The following is a 14,850-nucleotide window of genomic DNA, read 5'->3' on the forward strand; positions in this document are numbered from 1 at the left end:
AATTAATTTGAGTGAACTTGTGCTATATTTGGACTTCCCAGGTGGCACTAGTAGTAAAGAACCCGTTGCCAACGCTGGAGACTTAAGAGAGGCAGATTCAATCCCTGGGTCAGGAAGATGCCCTGGAGGAAGGCATGGCAACCCACTCCAGTATTCTTTCCTAGAGTACCCCCATGAGCAGAGGAACCTGGCGAGCTACAGTCCACAGGATTGCAGGGTTGCATAGAGTTGGACATGACTGAAGCTTCTTGGCATGCACACTCATACACACCTGAGAACCATTAGACAACAGAACTTATGTATATGCTCTGAGTTAAGCCGAAGTGTTAGTAGCTGATAATATATTACCCTACCAGGACCCCCAGATTAATCAACACTTTGTTTCTCACTTCTTGAGTGCTGCCAGACCCCAGGATAGTTACTGGGTGTGTATTGGTGAAGAAAATGTACATTATCCTGGCTTTCATGGAGCTTGAAATTCTGAAGAATGAGGAAAATCCATTTCAGACAGGGGAATGGAACCAGTATGTGGAGAAGATGCCTCTTTGATCCTGTAAGTGTTAAAGGAAGAAGGCAAAAGACTACTGCTGGGGGTCTGTGAGTCTCCTGCCCCTTTCCTGGGGCTCTGCTCTCACAGAGGCAGCTGAATTTGTGGTTGAAATGGATGGCTTCCAACCGTAGGGTCTTGGAAAAAAACAACAACATTATTTTAGCTAATATTTATTGAGTACTTACCAAGTGCCCAAGTCTGTTCTAAGAATTCTGCTGCTGCTGCTGCTAAGTCGCTTCAGTCGTGTCTAACTCTGTGCGACCCCATAGACGGCAGCCCACCAGGCTCCCCCGTCCCTGGGATTCTCCAGGCAAGAGTACTGGAGTGGGCTGCCATTTCCTTCTCCAATGCATGAAAGTGAAAAGTGAAAGTCAAGTCGCTCAGTGGTTTCCAACTCTTAGTGACCCCATGGTCTGGAGCCCACCAGGCTCCTCTATCCATGGGATTTTCCAGGCAAGAGTACTGGAGTGGGATGCCATTGCCTTCTCTGCTAAGAATTCTAGGTGTGTAAATTTACTTAGCCTTCATCAGCCCAGGAGTTATAGTCCATTCTCCTATTATCCCATTCTGCAGATGACAAAACAAAGGCATGGATGGGCTACCTAACTAACCCACGGTCACATGATGTTAAACGGGGGTGGAGTTCAATGGGGTTAAAGGACCTCATGCTCAATGACAGTAAACAGTTTCCTGGATACCCTGTCATCTTCTTGGTTACATTCCCTAGTGTTTCTTGAGGTAGGTTGTGGGAAACTGTTGAAACTGTCTCTTAGTCACATTGTTTCAGGGAAATAATTGTATTTTTGCTCTTCAAAAACCTGTTGAATCAGTTACATTTACTTATAATCAGTAAGATGGATATGTCCTGTTAAATAAACACAGGTGTGTAACTTTGTGTTGCTGCAGGAACTCTCACAGAAATCTGTCTGCTTGTAAATATGCTTTTCAATTTTTCAGCTACTGGACCAGAAGCAAAATCTCCAAATTAAAATGCTTCAGTGTTCCTAGCATTCACAAGTGGGTCCTAAAGAATTATTGGTTTACATGATGTCTCAGTGACTCAAGTGAAATGCTGAGACATTTTATAAGTGCACAGTACAATTACCCAAAGGAACTGAATTCAAATAAAATACTAAGGTTATATCTATTTCAAAAAAAAAAAAAGCTTCTAAAAGATAGAGGAAGGTGACAGCCCCAGAGATTTGTGAGTCATATAGTGTAAAAAAAATGTGGGTGGCTTTGGAAAATACACCTCTCTTCATTTGCTGCTTCTACCCACAGCCTCGCTAGCTCCTGAGAAATGGATTCTTAACCCCAGCTACACATTAGAATCACCTGGAAGTATCTTAAAACCTCTCATTCCGATACGCAGATCAATGATATCAGAACCGCTGGGGTTGGGACACAGGTATCCATATTTTTTAAAAATCTCCAGACAATTCTGATGTGTAGCTGAGGTTGAGAACCACTTGGGAGAGGGAGAACCAGAGACAAATAGCAATGCTTTCCTTCCTGCAACTGTTGAGGAGATGTTAATGAGCACCCTGACATTTGCCTGATCTCCATCATCTGGGACATCCTGCAACAATTTATACAACAAGTGATTTAATTAACATGATGGCAAGCAAAGCACACTATGAACACCTAGGTCACAAATAAACTGACTCTACACAGCTTTCCATGAGGCAGTAGATTCTGACATTTTGAAAGAGAATTAGCTACATGATGAAGGTTTAATACAACCCTAATTGAATGAAGGTTCTGTTATGTGATAAGTGCAATGCATACAAATGAGGGAGGCAAATGGAAATCTTATTATTGAGGAAAACTGTGCAAGGGGAGATTTGAAAAACTTTACTTATCATCTATTTGTTCATTTAAGCATGTATTTTTAGGAGTGTGGCAATAATCTATCAATCAGTTCATCCAGGGATTTAGTTCTAAGGTAAAGTGTATTACTTTTCAGGTTGTTATTGTTGTTTAGTCTCTAAGTTGTGTCCTACTCTTTTGCAACCCCATGGACTGTAGCCCGCCAGGCTCACCTGTCCATGGGATTTCCCAGGCAAGGATAAAGGAGTGGGTTGCCATTTCCTTCTCCAGGGGATCTTCCCAACCCAGGGATCCAACCCAAGTCTCTTGCACTGACAGGCAGATTCTTTATCACTGAACCACGAGGGAAGCCTCACTTTTTGTTAGGTGCTAGACTAATAAAAACTAGCTTTGCATCAGAAAAATAATTTCTTTCAAGTGTTAGCTCAGGAACTGTTGCCCCATTATAAATCAACAATGCAGCCAGAAAAAAAAAAAAAATTAGCACTCAAGATCCATTTAAAAATCTACATCTGAGACTTTCTGAACAGTAACTATAGAGTTCTCAAACTTTTCATTTCTTCAGTGCATTCTCCTTTTCTTAATGAGTTTATTAGCTTCTAGAATGCATCTGTGTAATGGTGAGAGAGAGGACCATGGAATCAGAAAACTGCATGCAGTGTCATCCCCACCAATGGCTAGCTTTATGACTGCAGTATCATCTTTTTTTTTTTTTTTCTGAAAGAGATCAGAAAAGAATCCCATAAAAATCCGAGTCTCTTTTCTCACCTGTAGAAAGAGGATCACCAGATGATGTGTGTAAAAAGCATTTGCAAACCATAAGGATTTCTATTGCTTTGCTTTCAGACATGTCAATGTGAGCTTTAACACAAAATGCTTGGGTGCCAGTTGGCTCTGCCACCAACCAGCTATGTGACTCCCTGCAGGTCCAGGGACCTCAGCTCTATCATCCATAATATGAGGGAAATAAAGGTTAAAACTCCATGGAGTAAAAGGTCAGTAAGAGCTGTTGGCAACAAAGATTCTGTGGGACTGTGCTGCTGCTGCTGCTGCTGCTAAGTCACTTCAGTCGTGTCCGACTCTGTGCGACCCCAGAGACGGCAGCCCACCAGGCTCCCCCGTCCCTGGGATTCTCCAGGCAAGAACACTGGAGTGGGTTGCCATTTCCTTCTCCAATGCACAAAAGTGAAAAGTGAAAGTGAAGTCACTCAGTCGTGTCTGACTCGTAGTGACCCCATGGACTGAAGCCTGCCAAGCTCCTCTGTCCATGGGATTTTCCAGGCAAGAGTACTGGAGTGGGGTGCCATTGCCTTCTCCGTGCAGTATCATCTTTATACCACCAGTAAAATGGGCATAACAGAAGAACGTGACTCATGTATTGAGAAGAAATGAGTTACATGTGGAATTCCTAGAATGGAGCCTTCCTAGTAAGGACCATATGTGTGTTCACCCTGCTATTACAGAGACAAAGATCCCATTTATGGAACCACACACTTCTCTTTCCCTTTTTTTTCTCTTGCCTTTTGGCTGCCTTTAGGTCATTTCACTGTTAATTAGCACCTCTGTCTTATCATGAGTGACAGAAATAAGGAAAGAAAATCAAGACAGTTGATTTTGGTACTAATTACCACCTAGTTAAAAAATAAATAAAAAGGCTGAATCCATTAGCATTATTGGGATTTGGGCTTGTCTATAGAATTCAGTTATCTATGTTCTTCCTAGACCCTGCAGTTCTCTCCCAATTTGCCCTTGACGTGGATAATTGGAGATTGACCAACTAAACCAATGGCTTAAAACTGTGGATATACTTTAGAATCATCAGGATATATTTTTTAAATGCCTTTACCATGGCCTTATCCTCAATCATTGTCGTTGGAATTTTCATGCTATCTTATAGAAGTTCTCTGTGTGATTCTGATATATAGTCAGGAAAGATTAAGGCTGATCCTAGGAGGAATTTTGATGGCCTTTAACAATTTAGGGAGAGTGATCATTGTGATAAGGTTTGAGTATCATAGAGGCACTGCTCCTGGTTCTTGGTTGTGTTCCCTGTGGAAGATCATCTGATGGACAGTGGAAGCAGGTCTTCAGCCCTTTCTGGCCTCACTCTTGTCCCTCCTCAGACCAGGCGTTGAAATTGATATCTTGAATCATTTCCTCATCAATATTCTTGATTTTCGTTTCTTCTGAGGTATACCACCAGCCCCAGATCATTCCCCAAATCTCCTACTTTCTTGCTTTGGGGCAACCAAAGACTTCTGGAAAAAAAAAAAAAAAAATCACTGTTCTTGGGAGATTGTTGACATCACACATCTACAGTCTTCCCCAGGGTCAGCCTCCCTCCCACTCATTTCTTTGGTGTCTGACACAAGCCTCCACAGTCCCCCAGCTCCCTCTCTAGTCCCTGCCCTCCAGACCTCTCACCCTTTGGATTATTTAGTACCTCCATTCCCATCTACTAGCCTATCTACTGCTTCTGTGCTCATCCTCACCTTCTCCCTCTAGTTTCAAAGGACACATCCTTACTCTTCTACAAGACCGACCTCTACCCTTCCTTCCCCTCTGAATGCCATTGTTCCATCAAGTACCTTCCTGGAATTTATATTTTCAAGCTTTTCCTCATCATTGATTCTTTTTCCATAATCCATAAAAGTATATTTAAGTGTCAAATCCCCCAAACTCTTTTCCTTGAGCCTGCATTGTCCCTTTACTGCCTCCATCTCTCCTTCCCTTCACAACCAGGCTTCTTGAAGGATTAATCCAGATTGACTATGTCTGCTTCCTGATCTGTACATTCGTCTGTGTTGGTCTCAGGCTCTTCATAGTGATGTTAAGAGCTAGAAATGCCTGAGACCCTCACCTAGAACCATATTGCTTGTGATGAACCCCACAGACATATCTCTGTCCACACAGATGCTGTGACTGGACCACTCCCTGCAGTTCTTATTATGATTTCAGGACACACCTTAGCAACACTCATCAGGGTGCTGAAGAACAGGGTGTTGAATAAATCTGTTAAAGAACAGATTACCCATAAGTCCCTAAAGGTACATGGAACACTCAGGACAACACAACAAGGTCTCAGGTAGAGAGACAGGAAGTGTAGACCTGGGACTTGCCTTTATTAGGGTCCAAGGATAGGTTGTCTAGGGTTTCATAGGCTCACTTTTTATTGGAAAAGTTAAAAATATAGGAGTGGTAATAAGGGAGCAGGAAGGGAGAAGCAAGGTCACTCAAGCCATCTGTGTTACCCCAGACCTTCTAAAAGATATTTTTCATGGGTGGAGGTTTCCCAGCTCCTTATCTAGTTGCTTTGCCAGAAGCTGTGTCATGCAGCTTGCAATGTGCTGACTTGAGATGGATGTCTTTGAAATGAATGCCTCCATGACCAAAAGCTTAATATCTGGCACTTGTATTACAATCAAAAAAAGTCTTCATGCCATCACTTACACTACATCACTCTTACAGCCTCTGTAATGTCTTTCGTCCTCACCTGCTGGCAACATCTCTGTGGAAAGACCATCCACGACTGTCATAACATCTGATCTGAACAGTAATTTTCAGCTCTCTTATTATTAAACTTCTCTGCTGCATTTAACACTATTGACTATTCCCTCTTCCCTGGAATTTGCTACTCTCATGGGTTCTTGGGGAAAATCTCCTGCTAGTTCTCCCTCTTCTTCTCTTACCCTTCCTCAATGACCTCCTTCGTAGTTCCTGTTTTCCCGGCCACCTCCGATCTCTCATTCTCCCCAGAGTTCCCTTTCTCAACTGCCCACTTTACCTCCCTGGGCTTCTGCATCTCCTCAGGGCCTCTGCAGTGACCCGTCTACTGATGGCTCCCAAAGGCCTGACCTTAGTTTGTTCATCTTTCCTTCTTGGCTCAGCAGTCACTGCCTATGAAAGCAAGCTCTCACAACATCAGTGAGCTTTCCTCAGAATCTTCCTTAGTTTAATCACTTATCAAGTTGCATCACAATTATCCATTTATCCTATGATAAAGAATGTGTGATTTTCTTATGCATCTTTGTACCCTCACCCCCTTGCCTTTTGCCTGACATAAAGTAGATGCTCAATAAATATTTTTGAACTGTTAGTGGGTTTTATAGTTGTTTGATTAATCAGTTAATGTTTAGAATAGTTATAGGACACCTAGAAATACAGGTCAAAATCTAGTGATCTCACTATATCAACAGTAGTACAGTTTCATGAAGGTAGTCAATGCATTGGAATGATGAGATAGTGTAAAAAAAAAAAATAGTCATACAGACGAAATAGATGAAGCAGATTAGGAGGTACAAATTCCAGTTATAAAATAAATAAGTCACAGGGATGTTGTGTACACACAGGGGATATAATCTATAATATTATAACAACTTTGTATCGTGATGGATGGTAGCTGGTCTCATTTTGGTGGTCATTTCATAATGTATGAAAATACTGAATCACTGTGCTGTACACCTGAAATTAATATGTTAATTGCAACCCAATTTTAAAAAGTATGTAGAGTTTCAAGTTGAACAATAAAGACTAATTGTGAAAGTGAAAGTCAGTTGTGTCCAACTCTTTGCGACGCCATGGACTATACAGTCCATGGAATTCTCCAGGCCAGAATACTGGAAGGGTAGCCTTTCCCTTTTCCAGGGGATCTTCCCAACCCAGGGATCAAACCCAGGTCTCCCGCATTGTAGCCAGATTCTTTACCAGCTGAACCACAAGGGACTACCATTTAAAAGGAACAAGGAGGCCTAATATGGTCCCCCAGCTCATTTTACCAAGTATTTAGAGAAGCTTACAAAGCTTGCACCACTTGAGGATAAAAGACAAGGAAGGGGAGTAAACATGAGGTCCTGTTAGGTAAATGGCCTCAGGAACAGTGCATATAATTTGGATGTGTTCTTTTATTGTTTGTTTCCTTCCCCACTGAGTCTGCACTGTTGCTGGGAGAGCACATCCATTCAGAAAAATCAAAGCTTCTGAAGCCAGACAGTTCTAGGTTCAAATTCAAGCTCAGTCATTCGTTAGCTGCGTGACCATGATTTCTTTGAGCCTCAATTTCTTCATCTGTTACCCGAAGATTATAATACCTACTCTTCACTGTTGTAGAGGAGATTAAATATGAGAATAAACAAGCCCTTTAGCATTGCAGCTCTCACAGAGTAGTGACACAGTAAAGAGTCACTTGACATTTCTCATGTCTGCTACTTTGTCTTTCAATTAATATTTTTATGATTATAGAAATACATGCTAACTATATACAATTTAGAAAATACAGAAAAACATAATGAAATCATTTAAACTACCTTTCTACCCCCCAGTGAAGCCCTTAGTAGATGGGTGGATAGGTGAGTCTAGAATCCAAGAGAGAGGTCTGGGTTGGCTGGATATGCAGATTGGGAGTTTAAAACAGATATATGTGAATCAAAGCTAGGACAGTTTCATCAACTGAAACTGTCCATTAACCCAGGGAGAATATGTGGAGTGAGAAGAAAAGAAAGCTTAGGATGTAGTCCTAACTTGTGTAACATGGGTGAAAAAAATAAGTATACAAACCCCAGACTTCACAAAAGCTTGGCCTCAATGCAGTGAGATGATGAGACCACAATGGAAGGAAGCAGATTAACTCCAAACAAAATACTTTCCCCGTTTCTGTAAGCACTTTTTCCTTTTCTTGGTGGAGACTCCCTTTCCTCAAAAGCTTTCCATAACCAGAGCCCAGGTCATAGGAAGTCTGGGCTCCACACCATCTGGTGGGGTTGCCACCACAGAGGAAGAGGTGCCTTTTCCTAATTACATAAAGACTCTAGCTGGCAATGACCCTGTCAGAGACACATTGTTCTGTTGCCTTCTCTTCACAGTCAAAGCTGTTATGGGGACTTCCCTGGTGGCCCAGTGTTTAGGACTCCACTTTTCCACTGCAAGGGGGCCCAGGTCCAATCCCTGTTCAGGGAACTAAGATCTTGCAAGCCACAGATCCCGTGCCACAACCCCCCCTCCACCCCCCCCAAAAAAAAGTTGTTAAGGATCAAGTATGATGTTTATTGGGGCTTCCCAGGTGACGCAGTGGTAAAGAATCCACCTGCCAGTGCAGCAGACACTGGTTCAACCCTGGGTTTGGAAGATCCCCTTGAAAAAGGAAATGACAACTCACTCCAGTATTCTTGCCTTGAAAACTCCATGCACAAGGGAGTCTGTGGGCTGCAGTCCATGGGGTCACAGAGTCGGACATGACGGAGACTGAGCACACACACACACGATGTTTATGTGTGTGTGTATATATATATACACATATAGATCAAAACTCACTTATCCTAGAGTGCTTCCTTGGCCAACATATATCCCCCTGAAGACTTGTATTTAATGGTTTCTTTGATGAACAGCGCCAGGGAACCCCACCAATATTGAATTCTGTTTTATGCTCTGGGGGATGCTATTCACACAGAATGCAGTGAGTATTTATGAGAAATTAAAGGCCTTGTCCTTATTTAAAAGAATGTAAGTCTGGAGGGATTTGATCTAGGTCATACCTGAATGGTCTAGTGGTTTTCCCTACTTTCTTCAATTTAAGTCTGAATTTGGCAATAAGCAGTTCATGATCTGAGCCACAGTCTGCTCTCGGTCTTGTTTTTGCTGACTGTATAGAGCTTCTCCATCTTTGGCTGCAAAGAATATAATCAATCTGATTTCAGTGTTGACCATCTGGTGATGTCCACGTGTAGAGTCTTCTCTTGTGTTGTTGGAATAGGGTGTTTGCTATGACCAGTGCATTCTCGTGGCAAAATTCTATTAGCCTTTGCCCTGCTTCATTCTGTACTCCAAGGCCAAACTTGCCTATTACGCCAGGTGTTTCTTGACTTCCTACTTTTGCATTCCAGTCCCCTATAATGAAAAGGACATCTTTTTTGGGTGTTAGTTCTAGAAGGTCTTGTAGGTCTTCATAGAACCGTTCAACTTCAGCTTCTTCGGCGTTACTGGTCGGGGCATAGACTTGGATTACCATGATATTGAATGGTTTGCCTTGGAAACGAACAGAGATCATTCTATCGTTTTTGAGATTGCACCCAAGTACTGCATTTTGGACTCTTTTGTTGACCATGATGGCTACTCCATTTCTTCTAAGGGATTCTTGCCCACAGTAGTAGATATAATAGCCATCTGAGTTAAATTTACCCATTCCAGTCCATCTTAGTTCGCTGATTCCTAGAATGTCGATGTTCACTCTTGCCATCTCCTGTTTGACCACTTCCAATTTGCCTTGATTCATGGACCTAACATTCCAGGTTCCTATGCAATATTGCTCTTTACAGCATCGGACTTTGCGTCTATCACCAGTCACATCCACAGTTGGGTATCGTTTTTGCTTTGGCTCCATCCCATCATTCTTTCTGGAGTTATTTCTCCACTGATCTCCATTAGCATATTGGGCACCTACTGACCTGGGGAGTTCATCTTTCAGTGTCCTATCTTTTTGCCTTTTCATACTGTTCATGGGTTTCTCAAGGCAAGAATACTGAAGTGGTTTGCCATTCCCTTCTCCAGTGGACCACATTCTGTCAGACCTCTCCACCATGACCCATCTGTCTTGGGTGGCCCCACACGGCATGGCTTAGTTTCACTGAGATAGATAAGACTGTGGTCCGTGTGATCAGATTATCTAGTTTTCTGTAATTTTAGTTTTAGTGTGTCTGCCCTCTGATGCCCTCTCGCAAGTCTGGAGGCAAACAGGAGAGATTTTCCAGTGGGGAGATTTTCTGAGCGTGTGGAACTCTCTCCCAGAGATCTCTGAAAGTTAGTGCCTTTTCAATTTGCCTTGAAAGAAGCCTTAGCTATATGAAAGCAACTTTGGGATGAGCCTTTCTTAGAAGATCTACTCCAGAGCTTTCAACCCCATCTCCACAAACAGGGGACAGCAAGGTGATAGCAACCACCCTGGTTGCCCACCTAACAACACTCCTCCTTCTTCCTAACAGAATCCAGACTTTGTCTGGGTTTCTGCCCTTCTCTGAGTGGCCAGTTGTTTTCTGGAAGGTGAGTCCCATCATTAGCCCCAGAGCAGTAATAATTCTTGCCAGTGATGGGCTGAGGCTTGGGAATGTGGTACTTAGGAGGGGAAGTTGCACAGGCAGCTTCTGGGAGACTTTTCCTTCTCCATCTACAAGGAGACCTGACAGAAAGGAGGTTCTTCTTTCTGCCTCTAGGTGTTGTCATAAGGCGGTGGCACCTGTAGCCCCATCAGAGGACGGGGCTGGTAGACTGGGGATGGTCATGACCTGGTTGAGATCATGGTGCTGCTATATTAGTCATCCCTGGAGATGGCCCACTTCTCTCCAAACACACACTAAGTTCTCTGAAATTCTTAGGACATGGTATACTGGTGATTAACTCCCTCAGAGATAAAAAAATAAGTGATGGACTGGGTAGCTGATGACGACTGAGATGAAGAAGAGGTGTCTGCCAAAGAGGAGAGCCTGAACTCCAAGTTTGTCAGAGAAAAGGAAGCACAAGGATTTTCCATGATCCATTGTGGGTTAGGGCTTCCCAGGTGGCTCTGGTGGTAAAGAATCCGCCTGCCAATGCAAGAGACATGGATTCAATTCCTGGGTCAGGAAGATCCCCTGGAGTAGGATATGGAAGAAAACTCCAGTATTCTTGCCTGGAAATCCCATGGGCAAAGGAGCCTGGAGGGCTACAGTCAGACATGACTAAGCTCTTTGAGCACTATCATGGGTTAAGTCCTGTCTAAAACTAAGATCATGGCATCCGGTCCCATCACTTCGTGGCAAATAGATGGGGAAACAGTGGAAACAGTGTCAGACTTTATATTTTGGGCTCAAAAATCACTGCAGATGGTGACTGCAGTGAAATTAAAAGACACTTACTCCTTGGAAGGAAAGTTATGGCCAACCTAGATAGCATATTAAAAAGCACAGACATTACTTTGCCAACAAAGGTCCATCTAGTCAAGGCTATGGTTTTTCCAGTAGTCATGTATGGATGTGAGAGTTGGACTGTGAAGAAAGCTGAGCGCCGAAGAATTGATGCTTTTGAACTGTGGTATTGGAGAAGACTCTTGAGAGTCCTTTGGACTGCAAGGAGATCCAACCAGTCCATCCTAAAGGAGATCAGCCCTGGGTGTTCATTGAAAGGACTGATGTTGAAGCTGAAACGCCAATACTTTGGCCACCTCATGTGAAGAGTTGACTCATTGGAAAAGGCTCTGATGCTGGGTAGGATTGGGGGCAGGAGGAGAAGGAGATGACAGAGCGATGAGATGGTTGGATGGCATCACTGACTCGATGGACATGAATTTGGGTAAACTCCAGGAGTTGGTGATGGACAGGGAGGCCTGGTGTGCTGCGATTCATGGGGTCGCAAAGAGTCAGACACGACTGAGCGACTGAACTGAACTGAACTGAACAGGCTACTTGGGCAAGTAGAGAGGCTTCAGTGCAGGGTACCTAGAGGCAGACTAGTAGATTCCCAGGAGTAAGGTGAGCTGGAGCAAGATTATCACTGGCATATAGGTAAGTGCAGATGAAAATTCTCCATGAAGCAGGGGAAAGTTGCCCAAACCACACAAAAGCATACAAAAAGACTGCATCACCTTTAAACATCATTCAGACTCAAAATGTCTAAGGCCACTAGGTCAGCATCAGGCAGTCAGAAACTTTCCTGTTTCCCTAATCTTTCTTCCCTATAACCTCAGAGGGGTCTGAAACAGTAGCTAGAAAGAGAGAAGAAACTGGTAATGCCTTTCTCCCCTGGAACATGATTTATCTGGGTGGGGGTAGGGGGAAGAGAAACAATTATAATTTGAATGAAGTTGAAAGCTTTGATTAATGCCTGAGTGTGAACTTTCTAATATCTCATCTGAAGCTTTGTCCCATGGAGAGATAATAGGATTTTCTAATAGCGGCGCAATATTATACATAATTCTGAGAAAATGGAAATATTCCTAAGGAACTCTTTTTTTTTTCATCTTGCAATGTAATGTTGACAATTAATGCTTCCTTAATCTGCCATATAGTGTATATTAATTCACCAGAATAATTTCCACTTTCTTCAAACTTTCAGTCAATTGTTGACCATCGGATTTCGTGATCCTCAGCATTCCTTTGCTCACCATACCATTATCATAAGCCATTTTATGAAAGTTAGTTTGAGGGGGAAGGTTTTGGTTTGAGGTAGAGACAATAAGGAATGGTCCATTGTAAATTGTATTATGTCAGACCAAACATTCCCTCACCTGATGACCAAATGTTTTAAAATAAAACCAATAAACTGTGATGTCTTTCTGCAGTAACCTTATCTTTTGATAGTTCCTTTCTCAGCAGTCCTTGAGTATTTATTCAATAGAGTCCTTGGAGAAACTTAGGCCTTCCTCACTTCTTGTCCAGCCAGATCTCAAGACAGAGATAAGCGGAACCACCTCTTTGTTAAAGTTTTTGGGCAGCGAGGGTGCAGGTACCTAGTTGTCAGTGTCTGACTATTTCAGATGAAATAGAAATTACTTTGGCTTATCTCCTTCTTCCATTCTCTTCTCTTCTTTTCGTTCATGCATCCAGTTCATAATTGGCTGTATAAATTAAATACTTCATAATGAAGCTAATTCTTATCTTCTCTAAATGCAGTTTCATTAACATTAAAGATTACTGGAGTAGTCTGTCATGTCAAATAATTGAACTGATTCAAAAACATACTAATTACCATAGGAATTGTGATTCTGAGTTAAGCCCTGTGAGACGGGGGCACAGAATCTGGAGCAAAGTGACAGAGCAAATTAGAGCATGATGTCAGGGAATGCAGACGGGGAGCCTGGAGCAACTGGTGTCGGGAAGGAAGGAAGCAATAGAGCCACAGAGTTCTGTTCCAGGAGAGGCCAGAGGGACTGCCATAAATGAGGGTTATGTGGAGTTTGGGAAACACTGCGATTGTCTGCTTATCTCCCTCTCTTCCTCCGCAACCAGTCAAAATATCCATCTGCCTGGGGAAATGAGGAAATGTTGGGGTACAAAGTTTGAGTTATGCAAGATGAGTTTCAGAGATCCAGTGTTGATGATAGTAAAGAGTACTATATTGAATACTTGAAATTTGTTGAGAGAATAGATGTTAAATCTTCTCAACACACACATACAATCGTAATTGTATAAAAGTGATAGAGAAGTTATTTAGCTTGATGTAGGTGATCTCTTCACAATGTGTGCATACATCAAGTTGTCCACATTAAATACACACAATTTTTATATGTCAACAAATAACACTGTTTAAAAAAGTCAAGTCTCTACCAAATGGTACAGTAAATAAAACTATTCAACTTTATTAATCCACCATTTCTCAAACTTATTTGATCGTGGAATACCTTGCCCTCTCCTCAGTACTCCTTTTTACCTCCTGTTGAATAGTGTTTGATGAATTCTAGGTTGGGAAAAGTGAAAGTGTTAGTTGCTCAGTCATGTCCACCTCTTTGTGACCCCATGGACTTAGCCTGCTAGGCTCCCCTGTCCATGGAATTCTTCAGGCAAGAATACTGGAGTGGGTTGCCATTCCCTTCTCCAGGGGATCTTCCTGACCCATGGATCGAACCCAGGTCTCCTGCATTGCAGGCAGATTCTTTACCATCTGAGCCACCAGGGAAAAGCTGTTATTCTGTGGCTTTAAAAATAGGCAAAGCTATAACCTGCTGTTTGGGTTATAACATGGATATGGAAAGACTCTACCTTCTAGCATCAGACAGGCAGAATTCCATGCTGGGTCTTTAATAGCTGCGTAACTTTGATCCAGTTCTTCTCTGAGTCTCATTTTTCTTGTTTGTGAAATGAAATGCATGGCAGGAGACAGCATGAGCTGTCTTGATGGGACTTTACTCAAAGTGCTGACTGCTTGAGCTGAACAACTGCAGCACCAAGAGAGGGTTGGGGAGTGGACTGCCTGAGTCTGGAGCTGGAATGAGAAGGAGCTCTATAAAGGTCTGCGGAGAGGCTTCACTGTCCATGTCAGGAAATGAGAATGTCCTGAGGGTGTGGAGTGGGGGCGGAGGAGGGCTCCAAGGAACCCTAAGTGATGCCACAACAAAATCAATGTTTGTATGTATGGCTGCCAGATGGGAGGCGGTGACAGCCAACCAGCACTAGCCGGCAGAGAGCACCAGTGCCTTAGCCTTGGTCCACCTTCCTCTTATCCTGCTCCCTTTCCATAATTTGAAGGAGCCAGAAGATTAGGTAGAGAAAAGGCAAAGTCATTATATCAGCTCTTGCCCATGGCAGGGTTCTGAGCCAAGGGCAAGCCCTGAGCTGGTGGTGGGTAGTGGGGAAAAGCTGTGAACTGTCTGTAAGCTTCAGGTCTTGATATTATTAAGAGGTGGGATCAACCTTTTAATATCCAAAAGTCGATTAAGTACTAAATAAAACCTTTTTGGGGAGGTTCTGAAAAAATTTATTTCAGGGATCCAAACGTATAATGGTTTTAAACTA

General features: G+C 42.8%; 1 long non-coding RNA gene across 1 annotated transcript; it reads right to left on the reverse strand.

The window, feature by feature from the left end:
* Nucleotides 1-4,187: 4,187 nt before the first annotated feature.
* On the reverse strand, nucleotides 4,188-5,287 carry LOC145530423 (uncharacterized). The gene is made up of 2 exons (XR_014071755.1): nucleotides 4,969-5,287; nucleotides 4,188-4,638 (listed from the first exon to the last, which is right to left on the reverse strand). It is a non-coding gene; the product is annotated as an uncharacterized LOC145530423 (long non-coding RNA).
* Between the last annotated feature and the right edge of the window lie 9,563 nt (nucleotides 5,288-14,850).

Source organism: Giraffa tippelskirchi, chromosome 12, assembly GCF_054371585.1.
Source record: "Giraffa tippelskirchi isolate mGirTip1 chromosome 12, T2T-mGirTip1v1.2.pri, whole genome shotgun sequence".
NCBI lineage: Eukaryota > Metazoa > Chordata > Mammalia > Artiodactyla > Giraffidae > Giraffa > Giraffa tippelskirchi.